At 46.0% G+C, this 19,495-nt stretch overlaps 1 protein-coding gene across 4 annotated transcripts in view; it reads left to right on the plus strand.

Annotated features, from left to right (window-relative positions):
* The window catches only part of LOC147437829 (uncharacterized), a 226,120-nt gene that overhangs the window by 14,242 nt on the left and 192,383 nt on the right, over nucleotides 1-19,495 (plus strand). The gene's annotated exons all lie outside the window — the stretch shown is intronic.

The following is a 19,495-nucleotide window of genomic DNA, read 5'->3' on the forward strand; positions in this document are numbered from 1 at the left end:
TGTTGTCCTTCCCAAAAACTATGTTCTTCTTGTAAGCTTCATTAAAATCATCACAATTTTTACGTACATGATCTAAACTGTCACACCACATGCAATCCTTTTGTGGAGGATGCTGCCTGGGTTCTGAAGAAGATGCACTTGCATTTAAACCATCAAGTTTAACAACTTGCAAATTCAAATTCAACTCTTGTATACCTTTTAGCAGCTCATCAAGGACTGGATCTTCTAGCTTTGGGCTTTGGCTTCTCCATTAGATCCTCTTCAAGCGCTTCCATAGGATCAGCCACTATGAACTTGTCCATCCTCTTTTGTCGCTTCACAATCATATTAACAGCTTCTGTAAACAAATTTCCAATCAGAAGTTAAGCCTAACTCACTCGATGGATACTCAAGCAGGTGTACCAAACTTTTTTGAAGGCGCAAATCTGCTGCTTGAATGAATTGTTCGAACTTTTCTGGCTGCATTGTTTTTTGCTCAGTAGTAGATAATCGTTCAAACTTCTTTTCAAAAGCTCGTAGCAGTTCTCTCGCAGCAGATAAGTCCTTGTACTTCTGTTGTATCCATTTCATAAAGCTTTGCTTGGTAACCCGTTGAGAATCTTCAAGGAAGTACTCTTCTTGTAAAGCCTTCTTAAACTCTTACCAGTTTGCACCATGAGTTACCCAAATTTCTTCAATTCGAGCCCTAAGCTTGGGAGCCGCAATTAAGTGGAAACCTTCCACTGTGTCATGGTCATGAATTCCATAATCCATAGATTGTTCATAAACAGTACAAAATTTTGAAATATCAGACCTTCAAATCTTTGCAATTTTTCAGTTACCGCATACCATGCTTGACGAATACGTTCGCTCTGTTGAAGCTGTTGCTGAGAAGCTTGCTGCTGCATATAGGCTGCAGACTGCTGCAACATTTGTTGCATTGCTGCCTCCTGTGGTGTCATCATCCTCTGCTTCCAAAGTCCCACACTGGCTCAGTTTCGCGTCAGGTTCACCAAAGATGCCGAGGGAATTTTAAGTTTGCTAGTTGAGCCGCGACAGCACCAAGGCTGCTCGCTGTGGGAAACGGTGAGAGAGATGCACAACACAAGAGAATATGGTACAAAGGACACCTTGTAAACCTTAAGTTGATATACTTAATAAACCTAAAATCTGAATACAAAATACTTGACTGTTGTTATAAGCATCATGTGCTCGTAAATCTACCAAGGTCCTAAGTGGAAGCACGGACATCAAAGCCTTACTCGCTTCAATTTGATGGGAATGGGATCAAGCTAACTAGGGTGGATGAAAGAGAAACATAGTACACACAAGTGAGTGTGTGTTGGCTAGATTATCACTCAAGCGAATTCGGTTCCAAGATCAACTAACTTGGACTCTCATTAACATGATCTTGAGTATTTGCTAAGCCATCACAAGCTCACCATAAACAAGGGAGATGTAATGCAAAATAGACTTGTGTTTATTCATTCATGAAATGAGCTTTAAGTAGCTCTAGAGCTTTGCACCACTGCATGTAGGATAATTCCACCTTTCCTCTCCTTGACTCATGCTCTAGTACTCTAGAACAAAAATCACACCTTACAATCCTCCCCTTGAGAGGCACCGATCGCTCTATCCAATTAATGTGGATCGCCCTTTTAAAGCTGAGATTGCTTTTGTCACTTGTGTGGGATGATCTCCTGATGATGTGGCAGCTGGATCAAACAGAGCCTCAAAGTCTCCTAAGCGGGTCGCCCAGCTCTCTAATCCTTCTTCTGGTTGCTCCGCTGCAGACCCCGCACCCACTTCTTGGCTCACTTGTCCGCTCGCCCATGCCTCCTGCAGCTCCTTTCGATGCTCGCTCTCGTCCTCCTCACCACGTTGCCGGCTGGTCTTCTTGAACTTCTGCAGAAGCCCTCGTCAAAAGCTTTCTTGATGACGATGATGATTCCCCTCTGCGGACCTCCTACAAACTGGCCACCCCGTCGGCCTTGCTCTCTTGCCCCCCTCGGCCATGGCGACTCTCTTCTTCGCACTGTGCTAGATACCACCCTGAACGTTTTTTTCGTTTTCTTTTTAAAGCTATCAACTTCCCTTAAAATAACTGACTCCCCAATATTTTAAGCGGCCATTCACATTGCCTTAGTGGCGGCCATTGCTGTCAAACTCCCACCAAATTTGACTTTTATCTTATCCATGACAGTGTTGATCACTTCCATAGTAACCAAAGCATTGCTAGGTACCTCACTTTCTTCCCACAACCATACAAAAAACACCAGATGATCAAAGCCTCCTCTCGCATATCAGCCAAAGCATTACTAAACACAATCAGCAAGGTGCAAGCATAGGGAACTTTATTTGAGAAAGACCTTCCCTCCCATTCTGTTAAGCATATACCACAATCGATGTGCTCTAAGAAACAACATGGTGAATATGAAGCTCCACAAGAAGTTTTTGTGCTTTTATGAGCTCTCCTCCTATGGCTTGTATACCAACCAAGCATTGCTAAGTACAACACTCGATACACATATCTACCAAAGCATTGGTAACCAATTATATTAACATTACCGAGCATCTCCACTGAAGCTTTCTCACTCTGAAATCAATAGCCATTGCATTATAAAATACAATTGCCTTGCCTTATTGGTCATGATCGCATAATCAATGAGCTCCAAATAACACCATCCTAAGCAATAAAGTCTTCAAATCATGAAGTTCACTGCTGTTGGCATACTTATTTGCCATCCACGGTACTCCAAAACACCGCATTAAAAACCCGACTGCTTTTGCCAAAAAACCTACAAAAATTCATAGGAATCCTGTGCTTTCTCCTAATGAACGCGAAGCATCAGGACCGCGCGCGCGCACACACCCACAATCCTTTTTCTCAGTTTTTGTGGCTAATGAATATCCTGTAAGCGTACACCGGTTTTACACACACGCACGAACACGCTGGAGAGGGGGAATGGGGGACGACGCCCGGCACAGCTGACGATGCCTCTCTATAGCCCAGGGTCAACACAACACCCCAATCCACTCGAAGACACCTTCAAAATGACAATCTGCACATAATCCGCTTCACCTGCACAGTTCCCAAGCGCACACGCGCTTTCCAAGATCGCAAAATGAGTCAACACCTCACTGCACACGCTCTACCTCCCTCCACACGCACATTTACTCTCTCTATAGCCCAGGGTCAACACAACACCCCAATCAACTCGAAGACACCTTCAAAATGACAATCTGCACATAATCCGCTTCACCTGCACAGTTCCCAAGCGCACACGCGCTTTCCAAGATCGCAAAATGAGTCCACACCTCACTGCACACGCTCTACCTCCCTCCACATACACATTTACTCTCTCTCTCTCTCTCTCTTTTTGCAAAGCACCAACGATCCGGGCGTACACACGCTTCAACGGCACCGTGGCTGGCATCAGACGAGACGGCAAAGAGAAAAGGGGAAGGGGGGAGCGACACGGCACAATTGGCCAAGAGGGTTGTCCATTAATAGCTTCCAAACTCCATTACAATGCTCCTCTGATCTTCTCACTCTCTCTTTCACTTGCTCCCTTACACGTACAATGAAAAAAAACCAAGAGCTCCCTTGTTACAAAAGGTTTCTCCCCTTTATTGGGCTCGTTTTTGAGTTTTTAGGCATTTTTCATGGTAGGCCGACATGTGGCACTCCCCTTGGGAGGCTCAGCTTGACTTTGACTAGCTTGGTGCTTGTCTCGAGGCTTCACACTTTACTCTACACACGAGCACCCTCTAGGGAGCAAGGACGGTGCCCTCGTTGCTCCTAGGGATTCACATTGCCCTCAAAAAAGGCTGTGGGCGGATTTGGTCCGCAAGAAACGGCCCCCTCATGGGCGGGTGGCCATGTCACCTGGGCGTTAACAGACCGGCACGCGCGCGGGCGTGCCATCGCGCCGCCCCGCCTCGCTAGTCGCGGCCAAAACCGCTGGCAATTCCGCCCAACGTAGAGCGCCCAGCGCCGCCATCGCTCAACACCATAGCCAAGAGCTCTAAGCTCTCCTCGCCACCTTGTATGCCAATGGGTGTGCACGGCCCAGCCTATAAAGCGTGCTCTCCAGGCTCTTCTCTGCACATGTGGGGCTATGCCCCCCGACACATGGCAGTCATGGGCCTCATGGCCCCTTAAGCCCACCAAAACATAAGTATTTAACCTTTTTTTTTTTTTTTTTTGCCCTTTTGGCTTTTTTCTATAGGCTCCCATTCATTGCTCCCGGACCCGATGGCCAAGCCACAAAACCGTGCCGGATCTTCACTGAGTTGGCTCTCGAGCCGTGCAAACCCCACTGCATTTCGACTTCTCTGAGCTAGCTATCTGAGGCCGCCAAAAACCGGGAAATGCATCTGCATGCCTCTCACTGCCAAATGATCCCAACTTCATCTAGCTGTATCTGAGTAACCGAATATCCGATTGATGTGCAGCCGATTTGTGCTAACTCCATATGGTGCTCACTTCCACCAAGAATCTTGGTGAGGCCGAGAAACTGCCAAGTGGCACATCCCCCAATGCGGCCAAGTGGGCTCAAACCCGGCCCTCGGAAAATCCTCAATTGACCTTAACTTGGTAACCAGAGCTCCGATTTACAATCCGAGAAGACAGGCATGCTCCACAACTCGAGCACTACACACATATGCATTGACATCAACCCGGGCCACCTATCCCCAGCTGCCCTGTCTGTCGGGGATCTGCTACATACCCTTTCTTTAAACTGCAATATCTAGAGCACCGGGGCTCCGTTTGACGAGCCGTCTGGACCGACTTCTAGAGCACACTGAGCAGTACCTTTCAGGACACTGTTTTGGCATTTCGGACATCTCGACCTGTCATCCCATCTCGACCACTCAACTGCACTTTTGGCCTAAAAAGCCGCTTTAAGCATACATTTCCGCTATCCTCTCGCTGCTATGGCTTTAGACACCTGCCCTAGCACCATTACGTGCACCTGTATGCATCCATACCCTTGCATGAGCCCATATCTGGCATCGACATGTTTTGGGTGCACCATCATTGCCCAACCCTCTTGTTGAGCATTCATGCTCAACTCAAAGCACACTTTTGAAACTGAAAACTGCAACACTTGACAAGCACGGAATGAAGCAAAAAACCATAGCTGTATGTGAAGGAGTACGAGCGGAAGTGCGACGCGAGAGAGAGTGCGAGAAGAAGAGCACGACGATATGGTGAACTCGCTCTACTGTAATGTGTAGAGCATAGTGAGTTCTTATTAGGTTTTTACAAAAGAACATGTGTACATACCTGGCGGCCCGCCCACTTACCTGGGCGACCACATTGGGCTTTATACCCCAACAACCTCCCACTTAAAGTCCAATGTGGTACTTTAAGTGTGAGAGAAGCTACTATACAAGCTAATATACAAGAGATGTAGAGAAGTGATGTACTACCCTACACCTAACTGCTTGCGAAAATGCGCAAAGCTCTCTGAGGGAAGTCCTTTTGTAAGTAGATCAGTAGGATTTTCTGTGGTGTGAACTTTGACAAGCTGAAGTTGCTTATCCTCGAGCATTTCCCTGATGAAATGATACTTCACATCCAGATGCTTTGTCTTTGAGTGATAAACTGGATTGCGAGCCAATTGTATAGCACTTTGACTATCACAATATAACACAAGCATCTCTTCTTTGATTCCCAAATCTGTTACTAGTCGATTAAGCCAAATTGATTCTTTGCATGCCTCTGATGCTGCAACATATTCAGCCTCTGTAGTAGACTGAGTAACACAATCTTGTAATCTATAACGCCATGATACTGCTCCACCAGCCAATGTAAAGACATACCCTGACGTAGACCTTCGGTTGTCTAAGTCACCTGCATAATCTGAGTCTGTAAAACCCTTTACACTTAGCTCCTGACTCCCATAGCATATACGCATACTCTTTGTAGCTTTCAGGTATCTCAATATTCCTTTCACTGCCTCCCAATGTTTCTTGCCTGGGTTTGACATGTATCGACTTACTACTCCCACTGCAAATGCAATGTCTGGGCGAGTAGCAATCATTGCATACATCAAACTACCCACTGCAGACGCATATGGAATCTTATCCATTTCAGCCTGTTCTTCCTCAGACACAGGACAATCTTGTTTGCTAAGTTTCACATATGGTGGCAATGGAACACTCAATGCCTTTCCCTTCTCCATATTGAAACGTTGCAAAACCTTGTCAATATACTCTGTTTGAGATAACCAAATCAACTTCTTTGATCTGTCTCTCTCAATGCGCATACCAAGTATATGACTTGCCTCACCCATGTCTTTCATGTCAAACGATTTTGCCATCTTTGACTTCAAAGCTGAAATTTCTTCCAAGTGCTTGCCAGCAATCAACATGTCATCCACATACAAAATAAGGATCAGCCAACTGCCATCGTTAGTCTTCTTTGTATATAGACAGTGATCGAACTCACTACGTTTGTAGCCTTGAGAAAGCATAAACTTGTGGAATTTATGGTACCATGCCCTCGGTGATTGTTTTAAGCCATAAAGACTCTTTAACAACTGGCATACCCAATCTTCCTTGCCTTTCTCAACAAACCCTTCTGGCTGCTGCATGTAAATTTCCACATCTAAATCACCATGCAAGAATGCTGTCTTGACATCTATTTGGTGCAACACCAAATCTAATATGGCAACCAATGCAAGAAAGCATCTCAATGTAGTCATCTTGACCACCGGAGAGAAGACTTCATCAAAGTCAGTGCCTTCTTGCTTAAAGCCTTGCTTTGTACTTTGGCTGACTATCATGAGCGGTGATCTTATATCTGTAAACCCATTTACAAGGTAGAGCCTTTTTGCCCCGTGGTAATTTAACTAGCTTCCATGTCTGGTTTTTATGCAGAGCTGTCATCTGTGACTGCATGGCCAATTGCCAATTCCCGGAGTCCTTCATTTGCACTGCTTCCTTGTAACATGAAGGCTCATTGCAATCAGTCAACATGACATAGTTCATAGATGGAAGAAACCTATCAGGAGGTCGCGTGATACGTCCAGATCTACGCACAATAGGTGGCTCAGGCTCAGCCACAACCTGTGGTTCCACTCTATCCTGTTCTTGCTCCTCTTGAGCCCTGACATTATGTCTTGCACGTGCAGGTCCATCTTCTTGGAAGACAACTCTTCTAATCTCCTCAACCCTCTCTGGTTTAGAATGATATTTGGATTCATTAAAGTGAACATCATTGCTGCGGACAACCTTTCTAGATTCAAGATTCCAAAGTCTGTACCCCATCTCACCAGAATTACCATAGCCTAGAAAGATGCACTTTCTACTCTTTGGCTCAAGTTTGTTCCTAAATTCCTTTGGAACGTGAGTATATGCCTCACAACCAAAGACTCTGAGATGCTTGTATGAGGGCATTTTGCCTGACCATACCATCTTTGGCACTGAATCCTTCTGCAAAACCTTGCTAGGAGATCTATTTACAAGATGAACAGCTGTTGATACAGCTTCAGCCCAAAACCCATTTGGCAGTTGTGCATTAGACAACATACTTCTGACCTTCTCTTGTATGGTCCTATTCATCCTCTCAGCAACACCATTTTGAGGAGGATTGTAAGGAGCAGTAAGTTCACGTTTTATACCTTTTGACTCACAAAAGTCCTAAAAGGCCTTTGAAACATACTCTCCACCATTGTCAGTGCGTAAGCATTTAAGCTTCTTGCCACTCTGATTCTCCACAAGTGTCACAAACGTTTTGAAAACACTAAATGCTTCATCCTTGTGCTTGAGAAAGTAAACCCATACTTTTCTCGAGTAATCATCTATAAATGTCATAAAGTAAGAAGCTCCCCCTAGAGATAGGTTAGGCATAGGTCCACACAAATCACTATGAACAAGTGCCAACTCTGTATCTCTTCTACTGCTTCTATGCTTATGTGGCTGCTGTGTTTGCTTACCATACAGACAATGTTCACAGAATTCAAAATCATTAAATGAAAAGCTAGGCAAATAACCAGAACGAGACAAGATTTCCATTCCCTTCTTGGACATATGTCCTAACCAGCTATGCCACAAAGAAACGTTCGGCTGCTCGGTTACATTGATTACATTTTTAGAGACATTTGATACATAAATCATGTAAAGTCCTCCAGACTTTACTCCATGTGCTACTGTCATAGAACCCTTGGATATCTTCCACATGTTCTGTCCAAAAGTGGTGATGTAGCCAGCATCATCAAGTAAACCTGTGCTGATCAAGCTCTTTGTAATTGCGGGAACATGTCTCACATTCTTCAGCGTGAAAGAAGAGCCATTCTGAAACTTCAATTGAACATCTCCAACACCTAAGATCTCACATGTCTGCCCATTGCCTAGCCGAACATGATCTTTAGTGGTCACATAAGAGGTAAACCACTCCTTGTTTGGAGACACATGAAGTGATGCCCCTGAGTCTATAATCCAGTCACTCAGTGCATTTCCATCAGATGCTGTAAGAAGAGCTGAGTCCATTGTATTCTTCAAGAAGTAGATGTCTCCTGACACTAGACTGTCATCCTCTGCAACAGTGTTTGTCACATTTATTTCTTGAATCTTCACTGAGGACTTGTTCTTCTCACCATGGTCTTCAGCTTTCTCTTTGCCTTTTTCTGCTTCCCATTCTCTGCAGTCTCTTTTCATGTGACCCTTCTTGCCACAATGGTAGCATTCTATGTCACTCTTGCCTTTAGCACTGCGGGACTTGCTACGAGACTGATTCCTCTTTCCACCTTTGTACTTTTCTTTGGTCCTTCCCCTGACAACTAAGGCTGTTCCTTTGCCTTTGTCCATTGTCTTTCTATTGGTTTCTTCAGTAAGCAGACTTCCTTCTACACCTGCTATGTTCAAACCATCTGGAGGTGCAGAATTACTCAAAGCTGTGCGAAAAGTGTCCCAATTTTCCGGCAATGTGATCAACAGGAACATAGCTCTAACATGTTTATCAAACTTGACACCTTGAGCTGACATCTGACTGTAGATTGTGTTGAATTCATTCAGATGATTGGACATAGGTGTCCCTTCTTTCATCTTCAAGTCAACAAGCTTCTTAAGCCAGTATACCTGTGAAGCTGCACTCTGCTTCTCATAAAGATCACTCAGCTTTAACCATGCTTGATAAGCCGACATCTCGTCTGCTACATTGAAGTAAACGCTTTCTGCCAAAGTCAGCATAATGGTAGAAAGTGCCAATTCATCCATTTCGCTCCATTCATCTTCGTCCATATCTTCTGGTTTTATCCCCTTGAGCTTTATAGGTTTTATCTGCTTCTTTTGTACCAACACGTGCTAAATCTGCTTCTTCCACAATGGGAAATTGGTTCCATCCAGCTTCTTGATATTGTAAAGAGCAGTGTCCTGTGATCCAGCCATAGCTACGCTTCACAGTGGTTTACTTTCGTGGGAAAAATTCGGCAGAGTTTCCCCTGTAAACTGACCTCTGAACCAATATCAACCCGTCAAATGAACCAAGAAAGCTTCAGATTCTGCATAAATTTCGGCAGAGTCTCCTTTGTAAAATGGCTCTGGTGTACTCAAAACAGACAAAAAAACAGCTCAAAAAACACTGTCTCTCTGACACTGTAAGCTGTGGGTAAACCTGTCCTGCACCTGTACTGTCTCTGACTGTCTTGTCACTGTCCTGTAAGCATAGACTGCGACAATGCCTCAACGGCAGTAAAGCAAAGATGCAATCCCAACTGTCTAACTCACAGTCAATACATCCTAGCTGCCTATCTAAGGGTGCTCGAGGGATCGCTCCAAGACCTGTATCACCGAAAGGATCTCAACATTCGAGAATCCCCCAGCTCAATAAAACCTCACTCGACCCTCAACAAAGGCTGCAGTAAATCTGACAGTACATAGACTTCCCACAAAGTCATACATCCAGAAATATCCCACTGTATGCTGTAACCGCTACGGCGGTTGTTTGCTGCGTGACTCACAGCCAACAAACCCTCAAGAGACATACATCATCTTTGACAATACATCCCATGTGGAAGTACCTGCAATGTCAGGATGAAATCTGGAATATCAAGCAGCAAACACAAGCTACCTGATGAACTAGTGGATGTCGCCTACAGTCTGTGTGTAGATGCGCCCGTGTCGTATGTGACACGCCTCCAAGAACTGTGAGCCGTCCTTCGATGTGTAGACAGCCACAAATCAACACTCTGGGAGTGTCGATATCCTCAGCACCTGCAGTTGTAGGCCGAAAAACCCCAAATTTGCAGTCGGATCTGCACCCGTCGAGACCACGTAGTCGAAAATGGCCTGCGCAGACCTTTGTCGAAGCCAAACGGTGGCGGAGATGACCTCAGAATGAAATTCTGAGAACACCAAGTCCTTCGGGCTTACCCACAGGATTTGGGGCCGTGTCTCGCTTGTCGAATTTCACTCCAATCTGAGCTGGTGACTCTAGCCTCCTGCAGTGCTACCCCGAGCCTCGATCTGAGCTCTGATACCAGTTGAAGGAGTACGAGTGGAAGTGCGACGCAAGAGAGAGTGCGAGAAGAAGAGCACGACGATATGGTGAACTCGCTCTACTGTAATGTGTAGAGCATAGTGAGTTCTTATTAGGTTTTAACAAAAGAATATGTGTACATACCTGGCGGCCCGCCCACTTACCTGGGCGACCACATTGGGCTTTATACCCCAACAGTATGTTTATGCTATGTACAGAGTATGTACAAGGTGTCCTCTCTCTTCATAAGCTCCCTCTATCTAGGTTGGTTGCCCAACCCCCGTAGCTACAATCTGGTGTACGTCAGGCACTAACCCCCTGGCAAAGTACAGTTTGAGCCGCACCCCGTTCACCCTATGCCTCAAATGCTTGCCATTGGCTCTCACCAGCTGATAGGTCCCATTCGGAAAGGCTCTATGCACTTTGTACGGACCCGTCCATTTCTTCTTGAACTTCTTTTGGAAGGTGAAGTCCAAGTAGCTCTCGTACTTCATCACCAGATCTCCCTCTTGAATCTCCTTGTTCGACAAGCTCTTGTTGAACTTTGCCACTCGCTTATCCCTCTGTTTCACATAAAAGGCTGCCGCAGCCTCCCTATCCATCTGTAAAGCCTCCCTATCCATCTGTAAAGCCTCCAAACTAGTGATCCGATCTTGCAACACGCCCTGTTGAGTGGCACTGACACGCCACATACCCTTCAATGCACCTAGTTGTGCATGCACTGGCAAAACCGCCTCTTTACCATATACCAGATCAAATGGAGTGAAGTTTGTGCCACCTTGTAGGATGTGCGGTAGGCCCACAAACACTTCTCCAAGTTCACCTCCCACTCTGTCACTTGCTTATAAACATATTTGGTCAACATCTTCACAATCTGCCCATTGGCACTCTCTACCAGACCATTGCACTGCGGGTGATATGGCGAAGAGAAGCGGTGTTGGATACCCAGCTTTTCCACTAAAGCCCGCACCAATTTGCTTCGAAATCCTTGGCCTCTGTCAGAGATCAACGCCCATGGAACACCAAAACGGCAACAAATGCTGTCAAACACGAACTGAGCCACCACATTTGCATTTACCTCTTTGACAGCCTTGGCCTCGACCCACCTAGTAAGGTAGTCAATCGCCACTACAATGTATTTTTTACCGCTTGCCGACTTCGGGAGTGGACCAATGGCATCCAAGCCCCACTTCTCAAAAGCATCTCGGGCAATGATAGCTCCCTGTGATTCGGCTATCAGCCTCCTCTCGCCCATAGTCTGACATTCATGGCAGGTTTTGCACCAATAGTGCGCGTCACGTACTATCGACGGCCACCAAAAACCTGCTCTCAAGATTCGAAACAAAACCTGGTCTTTACCTTGATGCCCACTTTCCTCATGACATTGTTGCAACACCATACCGATTTCTTCCTTATAAAGTACCCTTTGCAGCACTTCATCCCGTCCATAGGTCATAAGATCCTCCCCTATCAGTGTAAACTTGCCAGATTTCTGTACTACCCTCCGCTTTTGTAACTTTGACAATCTTTCAGAGCATTGACCGGTATCCAAAAAGTCTTCAATCTCTTTCAAGGTTTCACGACCAGCATAGGTGGTTGGGGCCACATATATACCTGCAATCTGCACTTGTACTTTGCTGCTGGCAAGCTGATCTGCTTCTTGGTTCTGATCTCTTCTAACATGCTTGAACTGAACCTCCTCAAAAAACTTCAGCAACTTCTTGATGGCATAGAACCAATGCTTTAATGAATCCCGTTTCGCCTGCCATTGGCCCAATAACTGCTTGATGACTAACAGTGCATCACCTTTCACCACCAACCTCGATATACCAAACTCGACACACTGTTTCAAACCTAAATGGAGGGTAAGATACTCCGCCTCATTATTGGTATGCACATCCTCCAAGTCGTAGGCTTTTGAAAAGATCACCCTGTTGCGTGGATCTCGTATCACCACACCTCCACCTGCTTTTTGTATTACCCTTCTATATGCTCCATCAAACCACATGGTAAAAGCTTCCGCTAAGTCAAGCTCTTCCTTGGTTTCATCCCGCACCACCATGGGATAGATCGGCAAATCAACCGCCTTGCTGACTAGAATATCTGCCAAGTGAGATCGACTTGTATGGTCAACTTTGAATTCAAACTCAAATTCTTGTAGCTCTATCACCCATTTCATGATCCGTTTCCTTGGCTTCAAGTGTAACACTACTTCTGGCAATAAGTTATTGGCCGTTAGTACAAAAAACTTTCGCACGATGAGATACACCTTGAACTTCTTGCAAGCAAAAACTAAGGCCATCACCCACTGTCCGGCTTCAGTGTAGTTGCCTCCCCAGGACTTATCACCCTGCTTTCAAAATAAATAGGTTTATAGCTCCTTCCCACCTTTTACAATAGTACTGTCCCAATGGCCACAGTGCCTACCGTCATGGCAACATAAAAATCATCTTCATGATTGGAGGACACACCGTAGGTAGTTGACACAAAATTTCTTTCACCTTGTCAAAAGCTACTTGAGCCTCTTCATCCCATTTAAAACCATGCACTAGCTGTGCCCTTTTTTGAAGGGGGTATACATACTGCGACAACATCCAAAAAAACCTTGACAGATACTTCAGCCTGTGCACGAACGATGCCAAAGCCTGTGCACTGGGAGGAGGCTCCATCAAGACTAGAGCCTTGACCTTTTCTGGATCTGCTTCAATCCCATTTTGTGACACCACATGGCCCAACAATGATGCTCGGGGTTGTGCTAATTTGCACTTCTTGGGGTTCAACTGGCCTCCCTCTTCATCCAGCCTCTGAAAACATAGTCGTAGCTTTGACAAATGATCTGCCCTTGAGCTATAACATCCAATGTCATCCATGAAAACTCTAATGAACCTGCCCAAATAAGGACCAAACACCCTATTCATCCAGTCTTGGAAGGTGGCATAGGCGTTCACCAATCCAAACGGCATCCTGCGATAGGCAAAGCAACCCCATGGAGATATGAATGTCGTCTTCAGTTGGTCTTCAAGAGCAATCCCTATTTGAAAGTAACCTGAAAACCCATCCATAATGGAATACCTCTCGTGGCCAGCCACCTGATTCAAAATCTCATCCTGAAACGACAATGGGTAGTGATTCCTCTTGGTCACAGCATTTAATGGCTTATAGTCGACACACACCCGCCATCTCCCATTCTTTTTAGGAGTGATAACTACTGGGGAAACCCACTCTGATTCCTTTACGGGGTATATAATACCTGCATCCAGTAACTGATTGATCTCCTGCCAAAGGGCTTCCTTTTGAATTTCACCCAATCTCCTTAGCTTCTGCACCTTAGGTTTGTATCCTTGAGGGCTATTTTGTGCTCAACACCCTTGGCTCCTCTCAGATCTTTATACTCCTTTGCAAATAGGTTTGGAAAAGATGCACACAACTCGACATAGCTTTCTTTCTCCTTCTTGGTCAAGTCTCCACTTAGCATATTGACCACCTCTTCAGTACCTATGGCATGCACCTGTGCTTGCACCTCCTCTTTCACGCAAGGCTCTTCCACAGTGACCCCAAACAAGTCAGCATCAATCTTGAGCATGTCATCCTCACTTTCTTCTTCCTCCGTATTTGTATAGCCCTCATCATAGGCCGTTTCAGTCTCATACTCATAGCTGGTGGTGTCCTCTTCGTCTCTAGCCGCTATTGGATGAAAATGGCTTTCCTTGGTCTTCAGATCCAGCACCACTTGTCTTCCTTTCTCTTTATCAGGTAGGGTAAACACTTTACTTTCGCAGTCCTGTTTGGCACCTATTGCCAACAGCCACGGCCTACCCAAGATGATAGGATATGTGTTATCCCCAGCTTTCATCACAAAGAAGTCGATCAGGCACTCTATGCCCATCACTTTCACTCTTACATCCTGGGCCATGCCCAAACACCTAGCTTTAGCATGGTTAGCCATCCTCATACGCACATTCGACTTGGCTACGGCCTTGACCCCTGTTTCCTTCATCGCAGCTTCCGTCATGACGCAAACCTGTGCTCCGCCATCTATATAGGCTTGAACTTGCATCCTTTTCTCGATGACATCATCCACCAAAGGAAGAACATCCGTCGGGCTACCTACCCTGAGTGCCATATTTTGCACCGCCTGCACATTGCCTTTACCCCTTGGTAGCCTAGTGCTAACACTAGTCGACCACTGTCACCTCAATGTTGGGTTCAATGCCAACAACTGTCCAAAAGTAATATTAGCTCTTTGACTTTGGACATCACTCACCAAATCATACTTTGGATGGCCGCGCTCAAGCTGGAAATCTGTTTGTTTAATCCTGCGACGCCTTCTTTTCTTACTAGTTTCAGGCTTCTCTTTCCCCTCGTATACCTTCCCTTTGCCTTTATGAGCTCTAGTCTCCCGCTCGGTCTCGGTCTCTCTTTCAGCTCTAGCTCTTTTGTTAGCCAACACTTCGACATCCTGTTTATCCACCCCAATGATGTTCACCCTAGGGACTTCACCGCCATCCGTTTGGGCTTGTTGCACTGGATTCTCGATTACCTGTTCCCTTGGGCCATTAAACTGTGCTTGGCCTCTCCCTCTACCAAACAATGGGTAGATACCACCTCTTTCCCTCACCGGATGGGGACAGTCGGGTGCATAATGCCCTTCTTCGCTGCAATTATAGCACCTTCCAGGTAGAGGTCTTGCCCTGCCCCTTGCTCCTCTCAGCTGTCCCCTCTCCATCACACTCAATCGAAGCTCTTGCATCTGCTCTGATAGATCCTGAACCGTACGTATCCACTGCTGTGGAATAGCAACCGTAGCCCTATTCCCTTGATTTTCCTGTTGAGTTGACTCTCGAGGGCTTTGTGGTTGAACAGGTGCCATTGCTTCATAACCTGTTATGCCCTACTCTATCTTTTTTTAAATTTTTCTACTTTTCGACCTTGCAATTGCCACTGCCCCATTGTAGTTCTTTGGGCTTTCAAAGTCCACTTTCTCTCTCACCTTCTGATGTAAGCATGCCGTAAACTTATCCAATTCGAAGTACTCACCATTGGCTAGCTGCATAGCTGCTGCTAACTCTGCCCAACATACTTCAAAACGATCCAGAAACAAGCTGAATTCCTCACCTACATCCTGCTTTAGAGATTTTAGCTTCGCATCCATCTCGACTGGAGAAGCTTCTTTATGAAAATCATGCAAAAATCTTGTCCGTAGAGCCGGCCATGCCTGTCTCGGCTCAATCTCCAAAGCTTCGAACCACAGTTTGGCCTTTCCGCGCATCACCAAAGGGAAAGTTTGCATCTTGCTGTCCTCATTAGGCATTCGCAAAGACAACATGTACAATTCAAAATCTGCAAGCCATTCGTCTGGATTCTCTTCACCTGTAAAAATCGGACCATAACTTCGAGATGCCAACCTTACCTATACGAAAACCTGTATTTTCCTTCACTAACCCGAGCAATCAGCGTGCTCCTCAGTGGGGGCACCAGAATATGGAGAGGGGGAATGGGGGTCGATGCCCGGGACAGCTGACGATGCCTCTCTATAGCCTAGGGTCAACACAACACCCCAATCCACTCGAAGACACCTTCAAAACGACAATCTGCACATAATCCGCTTTACCTGCACAGTTCCCAAGCGCACACGCGCTTTCCAAGATCGCAAAATGAGTCCACACCTCACTGCACACGCTCTACCTCCCTCCACACACACATTTACTCTCTCTCTCTCTCTCTCTCTCTCTCTCTCTCTCTCTCTCTCTCTCTCTCTCTTTTTTGCAAAGCACCAACAATCTGGGCGTACACACGCTTCAACGGCACGGCGGCTGGCATCAGACGAGACGGCAAAGAGAAAAGGGGAAGGGGGAAGCGACACGGCACAATTGGCCAAGAGGGTTGTCCATTAATAGCTTCCAAACCCCATTACAATGCTCCTCTGATCTTCTCACTCTCTCTTTCACTTGCTCTCTTACACGTACAGTGAAAAAAAACCAAGAGCTCCCTTGTTACAAAAGGTTTCTCCCCTTTATTGGGCTCGTTTTTGAGTTTTTAGGCATTTTTCATGGTAGGCCGACATTTGGCACTCCCCTTGGGAGGCTCAGCTTGACTTTGACTAGCTTGGTGCTTATCCCGAGGCTTCACACTTTACTCTACACACGAGCACCCTCTAGGGAGCAACGACAGCGCCGTCGTTGCTCCTAGGGATTCACATTGCCCTCAAAAAAGGTTGTGGGCGGATTTGGTCTGCGGGAAACGGCCCCCTCATGGGCGGGTGGCCATGTCACCTGGGCGTTAACAGACCGGCACGCGCGCGGGCGCGCCATCGCGTCGCCCCGCCTCGCCAGTCGCGGCCAAAATCGCCGGCAATTCCGCCCAACGCAGAGCCCCCAACGCTGCCATCGCTCAACACCATAGCCAAGAGCTCCAAGCTCTCCTCGCCACCTTGTATGCCAATGGGTGTGCATGGCCCAGCCTATAAAGCGCGCTCTCCAGGCCCTTCTCTGCGCATGTGGGGCTATGCCCCCCGACACGTGGCAGTCATGGGCCTCATGGCCCCTTAAGCCAACCAAAACATAAGTATTTAACCTTTTTTTTTTCCCCCCTTTTGGCTCTTTTCTGTAGGCTCCCATTCATTGCTCCCGGACCCGATGGCCAAGCCTCAAAACCGTGCTGGATCTTCACTGAGTTGGCTCTCGAGCCGTGCAAACCCCACTGCATTTCGACTTCTCTGAGCTAGCTATCTGAGGCCGCGAAAAACCGGGAAATGCATCTGCATGCCTCTCACTGCCAAATGATCCCAACTTCATCTAGCTGTATCTGACTAACCGAATATCCGATTGATGTGCAACCGATTTGTGCTAACTCCATATGGTGCTCACTTCCACCAAGAATCTTGGCGAGGCCGAGAAACTGCCAAGTGGCACATCCCCCAATGCGGCCAAGTGGGCTCAAACCCGGCCCCCGGAAAATCCTCAACTGACCTTAACTTGCTAACCAGAGCTCCGATTCACAATCCGAGAAGACAGGCATGCTCCACAACTCGAGCACTACACACATATGCACTGACATCAACCCGAGCCACCTATCCCCAGCTGCCCTGTTCGTCGGGGATCTGCTACATACCCTTTCTTTAAACTGCAATATCTAGAGCACCGGGGCTTCGTTTGACGAGCCGTCTGGACCGACTTCTAGAGCACACTGAGCACTACCTTTCAAGACACTATTTTGGCATTTCGGACATCTCGACCTGTCATCCCATCTGGACCACTCAGCTGCACTTTTGGCCTAAAAAGCTGCTTAAAGCATACATTTCCGCTATCCTCTCGTTGCTATGGCTTTAGACACCTGCCCTAGCACCATTACGTGCACCTGTATGCATCCATACCCTTGCATGAGCCCATATCTGGCATCGACATGTTTTGGGTGCACCAACGCACACCTATTCTTTCCTACACACACACATGCTCTTTTTGTTGTGGTAAATCTTGTTCATGGAATTTACAAGTGGGAAACTTGAAAGCGAGCAATTCACACGAAAAATAAAGAGATACAAAAATTGGAGCACCATGAGGCTCTAAGGGCTAGAAATAGTCAAAGTAAATCCTCTAAGAATAAGGAGTGATGTCCCAAGCATCATGAGCGAAATGTAGCGCTTGACCAAGAGACAATTTGAAATAGGGAAACGGGTCAACATGTGTGCCTTGAAACATTAATGAGTTGTGGAGGTGCCAACTGGCCCACAAAACCCAAAATGTGACCTTATTAAAAAATAACATAAACTGAGACTGCGGAGATAGGAGCATCCCAAAAAGACAAAACAATGTGTGAAAAGTGACGGAAGGAAAACATAGCCGAAAAGCAGCCGACACTTGCTGAGGCTGAGTGAAGGATTTGGAGCAGCGACAACCCCACCATAAGTGTGGCACAGTCTCCTCAGCTTCATGGCATTTGAGACAACGAGAAGACGCAATATGCCGTGCATGCAATAAGCTACTAGCAAGGAGTGCCCCCACCAAGCAAACCGCCCCCCGCCCCCCCCCCCCCCCCCGCCCAACTCACACACACACATTTTAATCAAGGGCTTAATGAACACAATGAGCAGAAGATTAAGGGAAATTGTCGAGCACAATGCATGAACACAATGAGCAAAAGCTTCAGGGAATTTGTCAAGCACAATGCATGAAAACTTAATCAAGATGTTATTTCCCAATGCTTGAGCCAAATAGAGTATAAGTTAGTGCAATCGAAAGGTTGTGGAAACCTCTATGCACACACATACATTCCAAAGTTCAAGTCATGCTCTCTAACAAGGTGAATTGGCTTGGAGAAAACGGAAAAGAAAAAAGCAATGCATGCATAATCAAGCAAGTCTATTGAAGAAGAAAAATTCTCACACAGCCTAATGCTCAATCTAATTACTGCTTGTCATTGACAAGGGTAGTGATCGTATAGACGTGCCCAAAAAACCAATGCTAGAGATGATTGAAATTGAGTAGCCATTAACTTAAAGGGTTATGATTCAACTTAGTGCTTAGAGAGAGAGCACTAAGTTTAGCATAGAGATAACCATTGTAATTAAAAAATACTAATTACGTGCTAGCTCTGGTACCACATGTAAGTGCTATGGTAGATAGACCAATGTGGCATTCATCATTGTGTGAGCACCATAGCAATAGAGACTGAGTAGATTCGATAGAGTGTACTCAATACAATGAATAGAAACTTGCTTGATTGATTAGAATGAGAGATAATACAAGTTTAGTGGCCTTATGTAGGCTCAAGATGGAAGGTGGAAATAAAGTCATGCTCTCTAACAAGGTGAATTGGCTTGGAGAAAACGAGAAAAGCAAAAAGCAATACACACATAATTAAGCAAGCCTAATGAAGAAGAAAAAATCGCACACAACCTTATGCTCAATCCAATTCCTACCAGTCATTGGCAAGGGTAGTGATCTTATAGACGTGCCCAAAAAATCAATGCTAGAGATGATTGAAATTGAATAGTCATTAGCCTAAAGGGTTATGATTCAACTTCGTGCT

Source organism: Adiantum capillus-veneris, chromosome 17, assembly GCF_014529385.1.
Source record: "Adiantum capillus-veneris isolate H3 chromosome 17, ASM1452938v2, whole genome shotgun sequence".
Classification (NCBI taxonomy): domain Eukaryota; kingdom Viridiplantae; phylum Streptophyta; class Polypodiopsida; order Polypodiales; family Pteridaceae; genus Adiantum; species Adiantum capillus-veneris.